At 45.1% G+C, this 20,085-nt stretch overlaps 3 pseudogenes across 3 annotated transcripts; 2 read left to right on the top strand and 1 right to left on the bottom strand.

Moving 5' to 3' along the window:
• The first annotated feature begins 567 nt into the window (after positions 1–567).
• LOC308431244 (small ribosomal subunit protein eS1-like) lies at positions 568–1,342 on the top strand (annotated as a pseudogene). Its single transcript has one exon. The product of its transcript is annotated as a small ribosomal subunit protein eS1-like (transcript).
• A 385-nt stretch (positions 1,343–1,727) lies between these two features.
• Positions 1,728–3,426, top strand: LOC308431245 (ubiquitin-ribosomal protein eL40 fusion protein-like; annotated as a pseudogene). Its single transcript has 2 exons — positions 1,728–1,740; positions 3,015–3,426. The product of its transcript is annotated as a ubiquitin-ribosomal protein eL40 fusion protein-like (transcript).
• Positions 3,427–7,157: 3,731 nt separating this feature from the next.
• LOC308431246 (V-set and transmembrane domain-containing protein 5-like) lies at positions 7,158–7,838 on the bottom strand (annotated as a pseudogene). Its single transcript has 2 exons — positions 7,437–7,838; positions 7,158–7,342 (listed from the first exon to the last, which is right to left on the bottom strand). The product of its transcript is annotated as a V-set and transmembrane domain-containing protein 5-like (transcript).
• Between the last annotated feature and the right edge of the window lie 12,247 nt (positions 7,839–20,085).

Genomic DNA, 20,085 nt, shown 5'->3' on the forward strand with positions numbered 1-20,085 from the left:
AAAAAAGGAAGAAAGCCATTTGACCCAGCAAATATTTCCCTAAGTATATTCCTAAGAGACATGAAAACATAGACAAAATGATCATTAATAATTTTTGCAAGATTTAAATAATATTTAAAAAACTGGAAACAACTACCAACAAAAGAATGTATTGCCTTATATTATTTAAAATACAAGCTGTTGCTCTTGCCAAGGACCCAGCTTTGATTCCGGCATCCATATGGTGGCTCATAACCATCCGTAACTCCAATTCCAGAAAATCAGATGCCTTCTTCTTATCCCCTCGGGCATCAGGCACACATAGTGCATAGATATGTGGGTGAAATCAAAACATTCATACATAAAATAAAAATTTTAAATCTTAATTAATTAATTACGGACCAGCTAGATCGCTTCTGACTTTAATTCTTGCACCTGGGAGGCACAGGGAGATGGATCTCTGTGAGTTCAAGGTCATTCTGTTCTACATAGCGAATTTCAGGACATCCAGGGATATGTAGTAAAACCCTATCTCAAGCATAATAAAATAGGTCCTTCTGCCCTTTTGACTCTCTGAGTGGCACCACGATGGTCGGCAAGAACAAGCGCCTGACGAAAGGGGGCAAGAAAGGAACTAAAGAATGTGGTTGGTCCATTTTCTAAGAAAGGGTGGGGTGATGTGAAAGCTCCAGAGATGTCCAATATCAGAAACATCGGGAAAACAGTAGTCACAAGGACTCAAGGAACCAAAATTGCATCTGATGAAAGCAAACACTCGAGGGGCTGATCTGCAGAATGACAAAGTTGCGTTTAGAAAATTCAAGCTAATTACTGAGGATGTCCAGGGCAAAAACTGTCTGACTAACTTCCATGACATGGATCTCCTCCGGGACAAAACGTGTTCCATTGTCAAGAAGTGGCAGAGCATAACTGAAGCTTATGATGATGTCAGGATGACCAATGGGTATTTGCTCCGATGTTGCTTTGTTGGTTTCACTAACAAATGCAACAACCAGATACGCCCAAGACAGACTATGTGAAGCACCGGCAGGCCCGCCAGATCTGGAAGAAGAAGATGGAGATCATGACCCTAGAGGTGCAGACAAAGGACGTGAAGGAAGTGGTTAAGAAACTGATTCCAGAGAAAAGCCTGTCAGTCCGCTTGTCCTCTCCATGATGTCTTTGGTAGAAAAGTAAAAACGCTGGAGAAACTCAAGCTTGAATTGAGAAAGCTCATGTCGCTCCACAGTGTAATTGGTAGATCTGGGAAAACAGATGGTACGAGACAGGAGCTACAGATGAAGGAGCTGATGGCTATGAACCACCCACCAGTCCACGGATAGGTTTAAAATCCAGATTTTAATACTGACAAAAGATTCCTATTTATGAGAAATTAATAAAGCAATAAGGTGATATATTATTGAACAATAGAATTAAATAGATGACACAAAATAAGGAGGAATCACAAAACCAAGTTGAGCAAAATAAGACAAATCAGAAAAATAATTAAAGGACTGAGGGATGAACCTTGGTTCATAGCACTGAAAAAAGAAGGGGAACTCTGAATAAACAGATCTGAATGCAATGGCAGACACCTATACTCCCGACTGTTTGGGAGGCTGAAGCAGGAAGATTGCAAGTTTCAGGCCAACCTGGGCTATATATGAGACCTTGTCTCAAAATGAAAACAGGGAAAGAAAAGGAGGCTGGGGATGTGGCTCAGTTAGCCTAGCTCTTGCCTGATATGCATGCGACCCCAAGGTATGTCCTCAGCACTGCATAAACCAGAATGGTAGAGCCTACTGGTAGAGATCCAGCACTCAGAGGTACATCCTTGGCTATGGGATTTCTAGGCCAGCCGGGGCTATATGAGACTCTGACTCAAAACAACAACAACAAAAAGAAATGTGCATTTTACTGTATCTTAAAACTATAACCCAGTAAGGTTGCTTTCATTAAAAACAAAACAAAACAAAACAAAAAGAATGCTCTATGAACAGCAAGAATATAGAAAAAGAAGAACAAGCCCCACATCCTACTTTTTTCAACATCCCATTTCCCCTACTTGCAGTGCCCACAGTGGACCACTTGGGGGCATGCAAACCAAGCGATCAATGTTTGCAGAGCTAATTCTCTACCATCAAGTCCGCTTTGCCTGTAACCAGAAGTGCACTAGGCCGCTCGAAGGCTTACACACAACCAGCCCTAATCACCATCGTGTTTTGCAGCCTAGCCAGCAGCTCTCGGTCCTGGAATTCCGAGCCCAGACTGCTGCTCATAATCCAGTTAGAATAGGAATCCGGCAGCTAGCAGTGTCCATCCAAGCCTGTTCCTATCTGTTGGGATTCTGTAAACCCCACCCCTCAATTACCTGGCAGTAGCCAGGTATGCTCCGCCCCAGTGACCTGACACTATAAAAGGGGCTGCTTGCCCCCTCCTCTCTCTCTCTCTCTCTCTCTCTCTCTCTCTCTCTCTCTCTCTCTCTCTCTCTCTCTCTGCCTCTACCACCCTCTTAACTCTCCCATGACCTGAATAAACTCTATTCTGTACTATACCGTCATGTGGCTGGTCCCTCGGGGGAAGGAATTCCCAACATGGACCCCCCCCCCGAGGCATCTCCCTTGCCCCCAGGCCTGGCCCCACCTCCTTGGGTCATATGCCCCCCACTCCCTTCATCTTTCCCCTAACATTGGTGCTGAAACCCGGGACGTCATCTTTTCACCACATTGGTGCCCCATCATCTTTTCCTTTCACTATCAACCTCCCAAAAGGAGAGAATGATCTCCACACATACTTAGTCTAATGTTGGTAAGTAGTGACGTTGGCCACCAAATGTCAAAACCTCAAAGATACATTATGTTCCCACTCGCTTGACCTCTTTCACCTGCACTCTATGCGGGCCTCTCAGCCTGACATCCTCCTCCACTCCATGTTGCCTCACCAGGTCCTCAGCAGACCCACGCCCACTTCCTCTGCCCAAAACACCTTACTTCCTATTCTCTAAAAAATATGTTTGCATTTTTCTCTTCAACGAGGCGGCCGAGCAGCAGACGCCAACATACAGATCTTTGTGAAGACCCTGACGGACAAGACCATCACTCTTGAGGTCGAGAATGTCAAGGCCAAGATCCAAGACAAGGAAAACATCCCACCTGACCAGCAGAGGCTGACATTCCCCGGCAAACAGCTAGAGGATGGCCGCAGCCTGTCCGACTACAACATCCAAAAAGAGTCCACCTTGCACCTTGTGCTGCGTCTGCGAGGTGGCATCGTCGAGCCGTACCTTCCGCAGCTTGCCCGGAAGTACGACTGTGACAAGATGATCTGCTGCAAGTGCTACACACGCCTGCACCCCTCCTCCCAACACCCACCCCCGTGCAGTCATCTGCCCTAAGAAGAAGTGCGGCCAACAACACGAATCTGCACCCCAAGAAGAAGGTCAAATAAAACTGGGGCCATACCTGGCCCGTAACCCCGGGACCAAAATAAAGCCCCTCTCCATCGACTGGAGCAGTAAAAAAAAAAAAAAAAAAAAGTTTGCATTAATTAATTAATTTATTTATTTATTAGTGGAGGTGGTGAGTGTGTGCCACAAGACACATGGGGAGGTCAGAGAAAAACGTACCCTCCTTCCACTGTGTGTGTTCCAGGGATCAATCTCAGGTCATCAGGCTTGATAGCAGCTACCCTTGCCCATGGAGCCACCTTGCCAGCCCACGTCTTACTTTTCTTATAGGACTAGTGTGTTGATGCCTCAGGAAGCCTCTGACTATGGACCCTGGCTTCTTGAAAGCCTTAGGATGAAATAACCCTTTCCTTCCCAAATTGCTTTTGGTCCTTGTGTTTCTCACAGCAACAGAAAACAAACGAAGACACTTGTGTATTACAGTTTTGCTTAGGACACTGGGCCTTCGTGCACGTTTTTCCTCAGGCTGACTGATCCTACTCATCCTTCATCTCACTTCCTCTGCACACATCCCTCAACTAGCTGGATGCCATGTTTGGCCTTAACACCTACCCTCTGCCCACCCAGCACCATTACTTAAGAATTCCTTGAGTTTAAAATCAGGCATGAGGCTCAAGCCACATCAGAATAATTCTCAGTCACAAGGCCAGTCTCAGACAAAGGAGACTGTGGCTGTGACACATTGGTGAATGTTGGAAAGCGGTTCTGCAGGGGTAAATGTAGTGCACATAAATATATGTGTGTTCATTGTAAAATTTTCCTGGTACGAAAGACATGTTTTAAAGATGTATTTATTTATTCTATATAAGTACACTGTAGCTGTTCTCAGACACACCCGAAGAGGGCATCAGATCCCATTACAGATGGCTGTGAGCCACCATGTGGTTGCTGGGATTTGAACTCAGGACCTCTGGAAGAGCGGTCGGTGCTCTTAACGACTGAGCCATCTCTCCAGCTCTACAAAAGACATTTAAGCCTGGGAATGCATATATGTAAAGCTCTGAAGGATGCAGGAGGTATGTATGTGTGTGTGTGTGTGTGTGTGTGTGTGTGTGTGTGTGTGTATGCACGAGTACCCCCAAGTATTATAACTACAGGTATGTATGTACCATAATACCTGGTTTATTCAGTACAAAACAATATCTTGCTTATTAGGTGTTCTCTCTCTCTCTCTCTCTCTCTCTCTCTCTCTCTCTGTGTGTGTGTGTGTGTGTGTGTGTGTGTGTGTGTCTTCCTCCCTCCCTCCCCCCTCTCTTTCTCTCCCTCTCTCTCTGACAGACCCTCATTATGTTGTTCTGGCTGGCCCAGATCTTATTATGTAGACGAGGTTCACCTCAGATTCACAGAGATCTGCCTGCCAAGTGCTGGGATTAAAAGCAGTTTGTTCTTTGTCCCTTTGTTTTCTAGACAAGGTCTCATGTAGCACAGGCTGTCCTTGTTATGTAAGTGAGGTTGACCTTGAACTTCTGACTCTTGTTCCTACATACGAGAGCTGGGATTGTGCACAGCCTGTTTAGGGATTGTTACTCACCTCCAAAGTGTAAGGGACTTCCACTACTGCATGTGACATCAGTAAGCATGACATCACTGTGTGTAAGGACACTGAGTGTGACATTGCTGGATGTGACGTCACCAAGTGCAGAGTTGGGCTGAAAGTTGTCATGCCAATATAGAGGATTTTCTCCACTGGGAGGCAAGTAACTTAAAGAGAATGAGTAACAGTAACATCTGGGCCTGAGCTGCAGCTCAGTTGGTTGAGTGCTGGCCCAGCCTGGAGTTTGAGCCCCATCACCAAATAAAGCCAACATACCACAGGTAGGATCAAGAGAATCAGAAGTTCAAGGTCATCCTTGATTAAATGACTAATTCAAGGCCAGCCTGGTATAAGGGATACATGGCTAAAGAAAAGAAAGAGAAAAAGAAAAACTGAAAGAAAAAAGTTATTACTGTGATACATTTCAATATCCACTTACTTGAGTTTGAATATTTGTTTTAATATATTTTATTCAATTGTAAGCCGATATAATCAAAACTTTAATAATAACTGTTTAACAATCAGCTCATAAAATTAAACATTTAACAGTTGGTTCTCTTGAGCCATCACAAGCTGCTGATAGCACAGTGCAACTTGGTCCCAAGCCCAGGTTCTTTTCTAAGCCCCATTGGGCCGACAGCTCAAGGGATTATGTTCCTCAAATGTTTATCTGTTTATTAGGACCACATATATCTCAAGCTAGTTTCAGCTAGCTATTTATCTAAGGACGACTTTGAACATCTGTTCTTCCTGCCTGTGATGGTTTAAGTGAAAATGGCTCCCAAAGGCTCAGAGGGAGTGGCACTATTAGTTAGAGCCTGTGGCCTTGTTAGAGGCAGTGTGTCGCTGAGGGTAGGCTTTGAGGTTTCTTTATTTTGTTTTTTTTTTTTTTTTTTTTTTAATTTCATGTGTATGTTTTGCCTTCACATACGTATGTGTACTGTGTGCATGCAGTGCCCATGGGGGCCAGAAGAGGGAATCATTCCCTGGAACTGGAACTATAGAAGATTATGAGCTACTGTGTGGGTGCATGGAATTGAATCAGGGTCCTCTGCAAGAACAGCAAGTACTCTTAGGTGCTGAGCCTTCTCTCTAGCCCCATCCCAGGGTGCTTTAACCTTTGCTATACAATAGTGCACTTTCTCAACTAACTTTCCAGATCCTTCAAGGATCTGCTTTTCTTAATTCCCGATGCCATATGAGGTAGGTGCATACCACACGCACCTCTTCCCCGGGCTCTGACTGGAGACCTGGGGTGAAGCTGGATGAAGCCTTACGGGCTTTACTGCTGTACTGCCCGCCCAGCTACCCCTGCTCCACTTAAGCCATGGTTTCTCATAGTAACCCAAGTTTACGATACTCAGTTTTTATGAGGGAGGACGAGATCAATGTCTTCTGCTCCCTGTGCCCAGGGCTGGTGGCTTCGTGCACTCAGCTGCTCACCATGAGCTACAGTTCACTCCACATCATCAGACTGTCCCAGAGCCTCAGGCTTGCTCACATTGGTGGGATGTAAGATGGGGAGGAGGAGGGCGCCACAGCGTGCACATCAGACAGGAGCGGAAGACACAGGAAGCTCCAGCGCTGGCTGCACATCACCCCCTCTGCAGACGCCCTGGCTCTGGGGACAGGAACTCCTGCAACAGGCCAGTGTAGGATTGCTGTACTACAGGTGTAGCTGGTGCCTGCCTGTGTTAAGGGTCAGCATGGCCCTGGAGCTGCAACGAAGGAAAGTTCCTGGGTTTTCTTGTTTTTTGTTTTGTTTTGTTTTTTAATTAATTAACTTATTTTATGTATGCGAGTACATTGTCGCTGTCTTCAGACACACCAGAAGAGGGTATGGGATCCCATTACAGATGGTTGTGAGCCACCATGTGGTTGCTGGAAACTGAACTCAGGACCTCTGGAAGAGCAACCAGTGCTCTAACCACTGAGCCATCTCTCCAGCCCAAAAGTTTCTGGTTGAGAGCCTCAGCCAGACGTCTCTCTGAACTACAGGCAAGTCCTAGAACTGGCTTACATAAGCCATCACGTCTAGCTCACAGCCAGCTTTCTTTTCTCCAGCTGTCTCATCAGGAAAGGTGAGGAAGCTGCAGCAAGGATTAGCTCGGTTTGTTCCTTCGACTGGAAAATGCTGTTTTTCTCTGGAGGTAGCCATGTAATTGGGCACAGTCTTGGCTAGTACTCAACATCTTTCATCTCACTCTCCTCAGTGGTGCTTTCTTTGTGTTTGTAGCTCCTCTTCCTTTGGAATTTGTATGCACGCTGATTGCACACCCACATGGGGCTGATTAGCACCACAGCCACAGCAGCAAGCAGAGCAAAGAAGACAGCAACGAAGTGGAGGTCTTCATAGCGGATCTCTGGGGTGGGACAGGAGGGAAGGCAAGGTCTCTCTTAGTACTGCAATGTCGCCCACCTGGGCCTGTAGCTCAGGGAGCCCTGGGGCTTTCTTATCAGACACATGCATCAAGATAATGCCAGACTGGCTGCTCCCCGGATGCTCTGTGACAGTGATGATGTAGTAGCCAGAATCCCTCACACCGACACTGAAAAGCTGGATGGAGCCATTGTCAAAGGTGCAGGCTCTGTCTCTGTGGCTTTGGGAGACATTGGCTGGGGTCCCTGGTTTCCACTCCACAATCCTCTGCAAGCCCCAGTTAGTTGTGTACTTCCATTCAATAGTGGGCACACTGTGGCAGATATAGTCCACTGACAGCAGGATATCTTCTTGGACAGTGGCATTGATGGCCGACTGTGGGATGTACAATGACACACCCTGACTCTGCAGACAGCAGCCACCCAGAATGCAAACAGCCCCAGCGGGATGCCTTGGGTCCTCCTCTTACCCACCCCCATCCCACCTCTCACCCCCTCAGGCTTTGAGGTTTCAAATGTTCAAGCCAGACCTAGTGTCTCTTTCCTGCTGCCTGTGGATACAGACGTAGAACACTCAGTTCCTTCTCCGGCACCATGTCTGCCTGCTTGTCACCATGCTGCCTACTGTGACAACAGTGGCCAAAACCTCTGAACCTGTGAGCCAGCTCCAATGAAATGTTTCCCTTTATAAGAGTAGCCATATGAGGGGCTGAAGAGATGGCTCAGCGGTGAAGAGCACTGACTGCTCTTCCAAAGGTCCCGAGTTCAATTCCCAGCAACCACCTAGTGGCTCACAACCATCTGTAATGGAATCTGATGTCCTCTTCTGGTGTGTCTGAAGACAGCAATGGTGTACTCATATGCATAAAATAAATAAACCTTTAAAAAAGGAGTTGCCATGTGATGGTGTCTCTTCACAGCAATAGAATTCCTAACTAAAGCATTGCCTCCAGCTCCGAAGTGCTACAATTGCAGGCTTGTAAGTCCTGTACTCACATGGCCACTTTATGTGATCGGACATCAAACAGGGCTTAATGCATGTTAGGCAAACACTCTACAACCAAGCCATATCTTCAACCCTCAAAAGATTTCAGTCATTGAATAACAATACCTTGGGTTTGTGATTCCTCTTTAACCTGAGTGGTTTTTGTCTACCTGACCTTAGCTGCTCCCCTGTCCCCTCTGCAAGTCTTCTTGTTCCTAGAACCTGTTTCACCTAAGAACCCAAATCCTGCACACTCATGTTAGACTATGCCTCCTCTCCTCCAAGCCCTTGAGGGTTGCCATGAATGTCCTTCCACCATGAAGGACACAATTTCCTAAACACTCACTGAGCCTCTTAGTCCCGGGAGTACCTGTCTTCTTTGCTTAAATTTCTACAAGATTGACATTCAAGACTCTAACCCCAGACACAGAGTAACTTCGGGGTGAAGCAATCTGTTTACTAGTATTACTTTGTTATATTTTTATTATGTGGATATTTTACTTTCAGTATATTTATACAGTGCCAAAGTGGACAGAAGAGGGCCTTGGGTCCCCTGGGACTGGAGTCACAGGCCGATTTTGAGGCACTATGGAGGTATGAGGGATCAAACCCAGCTCCTCTGTAAGAGCAGCTGGTGATCTTAACCACTGAGCCACCTCTCCAGCCTCACTAGTGCCATCTCAATAGAAGCCCTCTTAGCTGATGCAGTTAAAGCAGAAGCTGGTCAATTAAACAGAAACAGACATTTAATTTCTTTAAGATTTATTTTTATTTTTTATATGTATACGGGGTGAATATATACATATACACATACATATACATACGAGTGAGTGCAAGTGCCCTCGGAGTCTAGACGAGGGCATCAGATGCCCTGGAGCAGGAGTTACCATTGGTGGTGAGTCAGTCAATGTGGTGTTTGGAACCAGATTCAGGTCCTCTGCAAGAGAGTACACACTCCTCACCACCGTCCTAGTTAGCGTTCCTGCGATGAAATGCCAAAGCAAACTAGTAGGAAAAGGATTTATTTGGTTTACATATCACAGTCTTTTGAGGGAAGCCAGGTGGGAACTCTAGGAAAGAAACCTAGAAACAGGAGCTGATGCAGAGGTCAGTGAGAAATGCTGTTTAGGGGAGTATTCACTCATTGTGATTTGCCCATGACTTGTCTTGGGGGTTGAAGTCAGGTCATTGAGCTTGGTGGTAAATGCCCTTAACCACTGAGCAATCCTGCTGGCCCCTGAGAGCTTTCTGAAGCAGTCAGCTTAATTATTATGGAAATAACAGCCCTATTTCATTTCCCTTGCTTCTATGGCTTAGCTATGGTTTCATTACATTATGTGATCAAAGTTGTAATTAGGACAGCTTGGGGGATGTTTAGTCTCTCTGAAGCTAGATAGTGGGACCCCCAAAACAAGATTAAGTATATAAAATGGGGTTGCTGCTTTCAAAACCCTCTCTGTAATTTATTACTGACGAGGTTTCTCTGCCTGCATGAAGTGCCTTCCTGAGACAGTTCTTAGAATTTTATTGTGCTAGAAAATGCAGGCAACGTTTTCACAAAGGTGATTTGAGATACAAGAAATGAAGACAGTGAACAGCCTTTCCAATAGAAGACACTTGGAGACTGAAACACTATGTTAAAACTTAAACACATGAACTATTCATTAGAGAAATCATCTCTTAGAGAAATGGGAGAGAGCCGGGGGAAGTTGGGAGAGATCCCAGAACATTAAGCAAAGCTGGTGCTCCTAAGGCATAGTGGAAGGAAGGAAGATGGGTAAAAGCATGCTTAGAGTTAAACGCTTTTAATTAATTTATTATTATGGGAGAAGGAAGGAAAGCATGTGCACACATGTGTGGAGGACACACTTTGTGAGAAAAGTTTCCTCTTCCCACCATGTGGTCCCAGGGATGGAACTCAGGTTATCAGACTTTCATGGCAAACACTCTCACCCACTGACCCTCCACTTTCTAAAGGATACACTCAGGACCCCAAGTGTCATCTGTCTTTAGTCCATCTTCCAGGAATGGCTCTGCCTATTATCCAATCCATGCCATCATTGAATGGGATAGTCTACGTGAAACTCAGCCTTGGCACAGCACTGTGATGAATTTTAGAGTTGTCCTTAGATAATCCCACTCTTTGCAAACAGTTTGAAATGCTGCTCCCATGGCTACCACAGGCAGCAGGTTAATCACACCCTGCAGGCAGTTTCGAAAGTTGTTCCCCTGGCTACCACAAGCAACAAACATGGCTGGACCTTAACATACTGACTATGGATTCAGCCTGGATACTTATAACAGAAAACACAAGTGACATGAGCTTGAACCAGAACAATCCTATTCTCACAAAACTAGACATTCAGGACAAGTGTATCAGTTCAGTGTCTTTAAGAAAGAGGTTTCAGTAAATATTAAAAGTGTAAAAAAAATTACCACGCCACGCTAGCACTGGCTACTCTCTGGCCCCAGCAGCAATCTCACCCCATGGCTAGCACCAGCAGCAACCACCCATCTAGTTCCCATGGTGGGTCGCTGCCACACCAGCCCCATGCAACAACCACCCATCTCTCAGTTAGCTGTCACAAATCCCTGTAACCCAGCAAAATCAAAACACTAGAGGCTTGTAATTTATCAATCAGATTTTTATCAGTAAATGCTCACCCCACAAAATGTCCACACAATAAACTCAGAGCCAATTGATATTGATATAAATGGCCCGCTTAGATGAGATAAATTGTCCTGTAATAATTCATCCCTTATAAGATATTTATAGCTACCTGTGACTACTTAAAAGTCACACAGATTCAGGTCATGTCCTTCTCTACCTCCATCTTCCTCCTTATCCTCTTGTATCTCTGTCCCATCTCTAAAATTCTCAGCCCACCTTTCTTTTTACACTGCCCAATTACAGGCCTTGCCTTATCTTGTGGCTGCCCTCACATATACATACATACATACACACACACACACACACACACACACACAGAGAGAGAGAGAGAGAGAGAGAGGGAGGGAGGGAGGGAGGGACAAAGGAGGCAGTGAGAGCTTAACCAAGGGCTCAGTGTTCTTCTGTAGGACACCTGTAAGCACAATAAATAAATAAATAAATAAATAAATAAATAAACAAATAAACCTTAAAAGGATCCCCATGTCAAGATTCAGGTCAGAAACTTGTGTCTTCCAGCCTCAAGACCTGGATCGTAGGTGTGCCCTCCAATTCTGGATTGTAGCTCATTCCAGATGTGACTACATTGACAACCAGGGATAGCCGTCACGTTGTTGCATGCAAATTAGTATGCAAATTACAACATGACTGTGAATATGGCTCCACAAAATTAATTCCTTTTAGACTAATTAAATAATAAGTAGCCAAGGCCGTCTAAACTGTTCCTAAAAGACTTGGGACATCTCTGACCTCTGAAAACTTTTGTTGTGCCAGGAAGCTTTTGTGAACCACAAAAGACCACCAAGGAGCCGATTCCAATGTAGTCGTGATAGGGTCTCTTTATTCAAGCTCAAGCTTGGGCCACACCACCTTCTCTTACTTAAAAGATTAGGAAAGTAAAGCCCTGAGCGGCAAGCATTTATAGAGGCAAGAAGTAGTATCTAGCCTGGCCCACGTTTGATTGGGGGGCCATTATGGCCTTTAACATAATTGGCTGGTGCTGGGAGCCAAACCATAAACTTCACTTCTGTTTTCTCCCTGATTGGTGATTGTTAGGAAGCGAAGTGTCAGGAGCAGGCTTGTCACCTGGAGGTGCAGATTTGTTGGGAATAACCTGGAAACTGGTGCTAGATATAGGTCTCGTTGTGGGGTGTCTTAGGGTTTTACTGCAGTGAACAGACACCATGACCAAGGCAACTCTTACAATGACAACATTTAATTGGGGCAGGTTTACAGGTTGAGAGGTTCAATCCATTATCATCGAGGTGGGAGCATGGCAGCATCCAGGCAGGCATGGTGCAGGAGGAGCTGAGAGGGCTACATCTTCATCTGCAGGCCTTTACAGGACACTGAGCTGCACAAGATTCCTTTGCCCCTCAACCTCATCTCAATGTTGCTGCTGACAGTTTAATAATCCCTCACCCTGGCTGGGCATGGTGATACACACCTTTAATCCCTGAGGTCAGAAGAGGGCATCAGAGCCCCTGAGACTGGACAGTTACAAGCCACCACATGAATTCAGGAAACTGTACTGAAGTCCTCTACAGTGCAATGTCATGGAGCCATGATGGAACAAGCTAATAACTAGCAGGTGATCATCCTGAGATGGCCTGCCTCGGATTATTATATAGTCTGCGAATGGTTCGTCCTTATTCAGCAAGGCTGTAAAGGATTCATTTTAGGAAAGATCCCTGCTATTAATATGCTTTTCCCATTATTATTAAACATATATAACAATCATTAAGTTATAGCACACCCCTTTGGAGCAAATCTCTGTAAATCAATGAAGGTATACTGTCTTGTAGTGATGCTATACAGACATATAAATGACTTAAGTCTTAAGGATGATCCTATAAGAATTCCTAAACTTATAACTGATTATTAAGCTGTTTTATAGTGAGACTGCCATTGGGTCATTTCTGATAGCCAAAACTGCAATGAGAACCTTGCCAGTCTCCCAAGTGTCACCAGTTAATTACTCTTAGATAGTAACCAGACTTTCTCCTACTCAGAGCACATTCCAAGAGGTTGTAAAACAATTAACCAAAGGTCATAAAAAAGGAACCAATGAGTTATTATAGATGCTAGGACAGAGAATAAAACATGGACTGGGTTTATCTATACAAAACTTCACTAATAACTTAGTTATGGTTTTAAACCTTCAGTGAACCTGTGGAGCTGAGACAGGTGATGGATGTTTAGCCAGATAATTACTCCTAATGGATATGCATGTAAACATTCTCTGCTGTAAACTTCTATTTCAATTCATGATTTGACTTTTGGTGTGAACTTGTGCTAAACTTTGTAACATGTGATCATATATCTGAAAGATGTGTAAGTACTGAGGACAAGAGAGGGAAAGACCCCCAGATTCCTCAATTCCACTCCTATTCAGGATCCCTTTCTGTTTCCCATCCCCTTTCCGCCCCACTCCATCCTTTTTTCCTTTAGAAGAACCTTTCCTTTTAGGGACCTTTTCCCCCTTTCCCCACTTAGGATCTTTCTGCTTTCCCTTTAGATAGCTTTCATAGGACTCTTTTACTACTTAGTCATAAACAGTATAATCGCTTTCCTAAGTGTCCCTTTTTCTTTCTGCTACTTCCGACTAGCAGGCTAAAAGTTAGAGCCCAGCAGTTTCAACTGAGATAACACAAAGTCTATTTACTTAATCCCTTGCTTTTTTAGGAAGAGGTACTAAGTGACAGAGACTGCAGTCTCTGGCCTCAGAAGACCACAGAAGGCAGGTCAGCTACAGTAGCATGGTAATTTAGATAGTAAACTTTTATTATACAGCAACCCTAGATATCTCGTAAGACTAAGTCTTACCCTCCACCAATGCTCTTGCTCCTCCACTGCCTCAAGAAGAACCAAGAAAGAAAAACCCCACGCCGGGACCAGCTCCCGGCAATGCAACAAGTGCTTTTGCTTCTGTCTCCCCAGTTTAGATTCTTAAAAAAATTATTAATACTGTCACAGAATTTTTCCAATTTGGGTTATACTAACCAATATTTGCTCCATTATAAACTAAAACTTAGAAAGCCGGGGGTGGGTATACGTGAAGTATATGTGAAATTATGAAAGAGTAAAACATTTTTGCTGGATGTGGTGGTTCATGCCTTTAGTCCGAGCACTTGGGAGACAGGGGCAAGCCAGTCTATGAATCTGAAGCCAACCTGGTTTACAGAGCAAGTCCCAGGACAGTCAGGGCTACACAGAGCAGCAATGTCTTGATAAAACAAACAAACAAACAAACAAATTATGTCTGCCACAGCAAGGGTGTTGAGGCCAGAGGTCAACTTGCAAGATTACCTTATCCCCTTTCACCATATGGGTCCCATGGCTGAAACTCAGTAACAGACTCCTGCAAAAACACACAAAATAAATCAAAGTTAAGCATTTTTATTAATTTTTTTAAAAGGAGGATGAAAAAGTGGAGCCCATTCCTTCTCGCCGAGAGCCTGGCAGAGCTTCATGATATCCTTCACGAGGGGATAAGACAGAAGCTACAGAGGAGTCCCAAAAGATTCCCTGGGCTTACAGCTTGGCTCTCATTCTCTTATCAGCCCTTCATCCTCAGCATCTGGGCACGATGGTCAGAAGTCCAAGGTAATCCAAGCAGAAGAGCTACATGCAAATTGGAAACTTCCAACCCTCAGCATCAGCCAGCATCCTTAACCAGCATTTGGATCATCCTAGCTTCTAGCCTTGGCATCTCCTAGCTGAAACCTCAGATGTCATTGAGAAAAGACCATCCACCCTCTCTGTGCACTGCCTAAGTTCTCAGTGCACGGAATCTGCAACCGTAACAGATGGTTGTTTTACACGGCCAAAATTTGAACACAACGACTTTTCTAGTTTGTTTCCCTGAAATGTTATTACGTAAAGGTAACATACAAGTAAGAGTTGTAAAAATAAGCCAGGCAGTGGTGACACACACCTTTAATCCCAGTACTTCGGAGGCGGAGGCAGGTGGATTTCTGAGTTCGAGGCCAGCCTTGTCTACATAACGAGTTCCAGGACAGTCAGGGTTAAGTGTAGCTTTGGTATCGGTAAATATTATAAACAAATATGAAGCTGTCACAAGAAAAAAAGCCCTTGAAATTTTGGCTTCTTTTCTAAAACCACTGGAAAAATACTCTTCTATAAGTACTTAGTTCACCTGTACTTTAGGCGAATGATTTATCCCTGAGCCACACTCTCCGTCCACCCTTCATCTGCACTTCGGGGTTGAAGTCGATTTACCCACAATCCCAGGGACGGGTCTGTTGCTGCTACAGAACCGCTACCCCTCCTTGAGGATAGAATGTTAGGAGCTGGCAAAATCCCATCCTAACTCCAGAGTAGGGGGGTTAGCAAAGTGCTAGCAAACTTGCCTAACATGTGAGGCTACAGGTTCAATCCCCAGAACCACAAGAAAAATAAAAACAACACTCAAGAACGAGTATGTGGGGAAATGGTTAGAGCCAGTGGACAGAGAAAGCACTAGAAAATGTGTTCTGGATATGACAGAGCCTTTGAAATGATGGACCATCTTCTGCTGTGACCACTTAAACAAGACCTGCATAACAAAGAGGGGGCTGGTGAGACGGCTCAGCGGGTGTTCTGGTTTGCTTCTCTGCTGCTGTGATGAACGCTGTGACCTAAAGCAACATTGGGAGGGAAGAGTGTATTTGGCTGGATCACAGGAGAGTCAGGAAGGAAATAAGACAGCACAGAGGTGGGGACCCTGGAGGAGTACGGCTTTCTGGCTTGCTCCCCAGAGTTTGCTCAGCGTGTTTGCAAACACCACCTAGACCACCTGCCTACATAGGACTGGGACCTCCTGTATCAATTATTAATTAACAAAATGCCCCACAGACCAATCTCATGGAGGCAATTCCCAGGTGAATCTAGGTTCTGCCATGCTGATGGAAGCTGACCAGCACAGTGGGTAAAGGCATTTGCCACTGAGCCCGACTTGGATTTCTGGGACCCATATGATCAAAGAACAGAATTGATTTTCATGGGTTGTCCATTGACCTCCATAAAGGCATAGCCATACACACACACACACACACACACACACACACACACGAATGCACGTGGTAAAAAAACAAAACAAAACAAAAACAAAGCAGGGCATTGGGCAGTGATGGTGCACACCTTTGATCTCAACACTCAGGAGGCAGAGGCAGGTGGATCTCTGTAAATTTGAGGCCAGCTTGGTCCACAGAGCAAGTTCCAGGACAGCCAGAGCTACACAGAGAAATCCTGTCTCAAAAACAAAAAAATACCAGTGCTAGCAGGTTGGGTCCATGATTAAGGGCAAATGCTGGGGAAGTCTGGCAGGCAGCCTGAGTTAGACTGTTAGATTTCTGGGACCCACTAAAGGTGCAAGGACAGAACCAATTCCACAGAGTTGTCCCCTGACCTCCACTTGCACATACAACATACCGAACACACACACTCAATCACAGAAGATTTTAAAAAATTAAAACAAAACCATTTATATCTGTCCTGAGGTGGGGGGTCACTGGGCAGATCATTAATCAACAAGCCTGGGTCGTTTGGAGGCAGAGTATTCTCCCAGCAATTCTGCAAACAAAATATGTTCTTTCCCATTGTTCCAATACATAAAATATGCTGTCTGCCAGAATAGGTCAAGGTGCTTGGTGGTTTTCTTCAGAACAGTAGGCTTGATTAACTTCATCTTACACTCAAGAGGAGGAAATACAATTAATTACCTACTGGGGACTGGGGACACTCACTGTCATAAAGGGAATCTGACCAAGTATCTTCCTGAACTGGGAGGAGCCTAGCCTCATCTAGCTTGCTTGGGGATTCTGTTCTGGGATGGCAGGGTGTGAGATGGGGCTGTCAGGGATGGTTTATGAAAGAGCTGTTTCCACTCTCAGTATCCAGGAGACAGGGGCAACTGTAATGAAGAGAGGTGACCTCTTTTTTTTTTTTTTTTTTTTTTTTTTTTTTTCTTTTTTTTTTTTGCAGGTGTCTTTCCAGTACAGCAGACCCCTAAGGGTCTACGCAGCAGTGAAATGACATTGTTTGTCAGGAGCCCAGCTCTACGGGATGTGAAGGAGAACGCTATAGAGCGTTCAGAAAAGCTGATTCTGCCACTCTCTGCTGAAATGAAGCAGAAAATGCTCAATCACGCAATCAAAATAAAAGCACTAGGCCTGCATTCCAGTCTGTAAACAGCAGCTGGGCCCAAGGCTTTCAACGCCCAAGGGAGCCAGGCACCCTGCTAAGCCTTACCATCTTGATCCCAATCCCGGCCTTAAAACAAAACAACAAATGTATGTCAGGCTTGCTTCAAGCACCACTGTTCCATAGCTAAGCCTTGGACCAGGAAGTCATCTATCGGAGGGATGTGATTCCTGGCCTCCGGGTACTAAGAGAATACCAGGGCACTTCTAGGAGGTAGGCATTTGTGATTGTTTACTTTTGGGAGTTTGTTTTAATTTTTTAAATATTTAACGTTTCTTTTAAAATTTTTAATGATTTATTTATTATATATAAGTACACTGTAGCTGTCTTCAGAGACACCAGAAGAGGACATCAGATCTTATTATAGATGATTGTGAGCCACCATGTGGATGCTGGGATTTGAACTCAGGACCTCTGGAAGAGCAGTCAGTGCTCTTAACCACTGAGCCATCTCTCCAGACTCCTTAAAAAAATTTTTTAATGTACATTGTGTTTTGCCTGCACATGGATGTCTTTGTGAGGGTGTCAGGTTCCTAACTGGGATTACAAATGATTGTGAGCTGCCTGTGGTTGCTGGGAATTGAACTGGGTTCTCTGGAAGAGCAGCCGAGCTCTTAACCGCTGAGCCATCTCTCCAGTCCCTGTTTTTAATTTTTAAATGTGTTTCATTTGTTTCTATTCTGTGTATGAATGTTTTGCCTGTATGCATGCCTGTGCACCACGTGTGTGTCTTTGGGAGCCAGAAGATGGCGTTGGATCTCTTAGGGCTAGTGTTAGAGACAGTAGTGAACTGTCCTGTAGGTGCTCGAAATGGGGCCCAGCAACCAGCGTAAGGACTGAGCCATCTCTCAACCCCCCCCCCATGCCTTGTCATTGTTGTTGTGTTTGAAGGTGTAGCCCTACTGTGTATAGGCCTCAAACTTACCATGTGGCTGGTACTGACCTTAAACTGGAAATCACTTGCTTCAGCACCAGTGTTGGGATTACAGGCATAACTATTTTATCTGGCATCATTACTAATTTACAGGGGAGGACACTGAGAAAAAAAGAAGTTCCATATGGGCTGGAGATATGACCCAGTTGGTGGGGTTTCTGCCTAGCATTGGCAAAGCCCTAATCCCTATCCCCAGCACCAAATAAAATCTGGTGTAATCACACACACACACACACACACACACACACACACACACACACACACCAGTAATCCTAGCATTTGGGAAGAGGAAGCAAGAGGATCAGAAGTTCAAATTCATCCTAGGCTATAAAAGCTATTCCAGGCCAGCTAGAGCTAAATAAAATCCTGAATCGAAGCAATAACAGGGCCAAGGGCCTATGTATGAGATGGTTCAGCAGGCAAGGAGCCTGTCTTAAAAGCCTGGCAACCTGAAATCGATCCCCAGAACCCACATAGAGGGAGAGAACAGACTCTGACTCTACAGAGTTGTCCCCTGACTTCCACAAGTACATCACAGCATGTGCAGACAAACATACAATAATAACAAATAAAATTTAATTGAAATCCACCAAGGCTCAGGGAATGTGGTGGAAGAAAGCAGAAAGAATGTAAAGAGCTGGATACTGGGGCAGATGGTGTGGTTGTTGCAACTGTTACCTGTGTAAGAAGAAACAGTCACTCTTTTAGCAAGAGAGAAGGAGGAGCCCCAAGGCCCTACCACCCAGCTGGAGAACTTTGGGCAGTTGATGGCTTCTGGGAAAGAGAGTTATTTTCCTCCAGTGTGTGGAGAAGAGTAGTTAAGTATTGCTGTAGGTAGACTGCCACGCTGAAGAGGATGGTCTCTCGAGCTTATTCAGGCAACTCCAGTTTGGACTCAGTGAGTTATTTTGTGTGGCTTTGGGTTCGGTTTTTTTTTTCAGACAAGGTCTCACTATCAGTTCTGGCTGGTCCGGAACTCGATGTGTAAACCCACAGAGATGTGACTGCCTCTTCTCCCCAGACGCTGGGGTTAAAGCTGTGTATCACTGTTCTTCATGTATATGCCAGGTGTGTGTGGGTGCCTGAGGAGGCCAGAGGAAGGTGTGTTGGATCTCACAAAACAGGAGTTACAGTCAGTTACCACTCATAACCACTGAGTCATCTCTCCAACCACTGCCACAACAAAAAGGAAATCTCTCACCTATTAGCTCCATACCTTCCCCCAAGGTTTTCAAACATTTCCATTCCTTTGTTTTCCATTTCTACCTTGGAGGCAGGAGTGTGACTTTCTTCAGAGGGTCAACTTCCAAAGCTAGGACTCGGTGCTTATGTGGGGCACATGTAATGCCAGCACTCAGGAGGGAGAAGCAGAGTGACCCCTGAGGGTTTAAGGCTTTGTGTGTTCTACACAGTGAGCTCCAGATCAGCCAGAACTACAACAAGCAGGACACCTAGCCCAGCTGGTAGAGTGCTTGTTTGGGACTCACAAAGCCCAATCACCAACACCCATTAGCATCTTGTAATCCCAACACTCAAGAGGTGGAGGCAGGAAGATGAGAAATTCAGGATCAATCTCAGCTACACAGTGAGCTGAAGAAGCCCAACCCTCTCCTCTGGGGACTCTTAAGTTTAGTCAAGTGAATGGCTCATTAATGTACCTGCCTCCAGAGTCTGGAAAGTCCAAGGAGGAACCGGCAGCATCAAACTACTGGGGAGATTAAAGAGGTCACTTGGCTACATTTGCCTCCCCCTTCTGCCTCCCACAGGCCTCCACTCACTCAGTTTAGCCCACACCCACACTTCAGGACCAGAGACAGAAGAGGAAAAACAATCTGAAAGTAAGTTCTGGCTGGTGCAGGTGTCCTGTCCTGGATGGCACAAAGGAAGAAGAGGATGCTCAGAGGGAAGACAAGCTGAGCCAAGGAATGAGCTGGGA

This window comes from Micromys minutus, assembly GCF_963924665.1.
Source record: "Micromys minutus genome assembly, chromosome: 16".
NCBI lineage: Eukaryota > Metazoa > Chordata > Mammalia > Rodentia > Muridae > Micromys > Micromys minutus.